Here is a 1,141-nt window from a genome sequence, read left to right as displayed (position 1 = left end):
TGTACCTGCTCAATGCCGGTCAGTTCCCTTAAAGCGCCTTCTTCTATTTTGGTATTGCCACTTCAAGAGAACTGACATTTTTGAGCAGAAAAAAAAAAAAAAAATCAAGTTACAAGTAAGTAAGTGGCCGCCCAAGGGAAGCCCTATTCATTATGATTTCCAATTTTCTGTTCTATCCATACTGCAGAGATACAAGGGTAAGCCACTATTTTGGTTCCAAAATTTTATTCAAGAACTCGTACCAAAAATTTCAGATAAATGAATTTTAATCTTCATCTTCTTCCTCTTCAGCCTGGTTAATTTGGAAGTAACGTAATTCGTAACTCGCTTTGCCTTTAGCAACTACGTGCAACCGATCATGTAGATGATTCTTCTTCAAATATTTTTTGGTGAGATATTTCAAATACCTTTTGGAGAATAGCACCTTGGAGGTGACTGTGATCTTGCTCTTGCTTCTCTCGATGGTCACCACACCTCCCCCGAGGTTCCCGGATTTCCCATTCACTTTGATTCTCTCTTGCAAAAACTGCTCAAAATTAGCAGCATCCATGATTCCATCTTCTACAGGGTGGGTGCAATCAGGAGTGAACTTCAGAACTTGCTTCTTTTCTTTGGCCCCCTTTGCCACAAGTTTTTTCACAGGAGCCCTGGTGGCAGTGGAGGCAGAAAGGGAGGGGTGCGCTCTACGCAGGCGCGGAGTCCCTGTAGCATTTTTTATCCTGCCGTAGATTCCATCCATTCACTGTACTTCTGAGTTGTCCTACAGGCAGGGACATGTCTTCTGTGATGTTCCTGCAAGTTTGTTATTAAAATACATTAAACTATAAATTATATATATGTATATTGCCATATATATATCTGTATTGCTTAAACTTTTACAATAAGCATAGATTATGTAAACACCAAAATTATTTTAAAACAATGATTCAGATCTATATTTGGGGATCCCAAAATGTCTCAGGTATATATATATATATATGTATATATTCTTAGGTATATACATAATGTCTCAGGTATATATACACATATATATAAAATGTCTCAGGTATATATATATCCTTAGGTATATACATAATGTCTCAGGTATATATACACATATATATAAAATGTCTCAGGTATATATATATATCCTTAGGTATAT

The 1,141-nt window shown here is 36.5% G+C and overlaps 1 pseudogene across 1 annotated transcript; it reads right to left on the bottom strand.

Annotated features, from left to right (window-relative positions):
- Positions 1-265: 265 nt before the first annotated feature.
- LOC100958042 lies at positions 266-739 on the bottom strand (annotated as a pseudogene). Its single transcript, XR_001161087.1, has one exon. The product of XR_001161087.1 is annotated as a 60S ribosomal protein L22 pseudogene (transcript).
- Positions 740-1,141: the final 402 nt, after the last annotated feature.

The sequence above is a fragment of the Otolemur garnettii genome, unplaced genomic scaffold (assembly GCF_000181295.1).
Source record: "Otolemur garnettii isolate 467f Iridium unplaced genomic scaffold, OtoGar3 scaffold00017, whole genome shotgun sequence".
NCBI classification, from domain to species: domain Eukaryota; kingdom Metazoa; phylum Chordata; class Mammalia; order Primates; family Galagidae; genus Otolemur; species Otolemur garnettii.
Note: the sequence above shows the minus strand (reverse complement) of the source record. Positions and strands in the feature narration are given on the sequence as shown.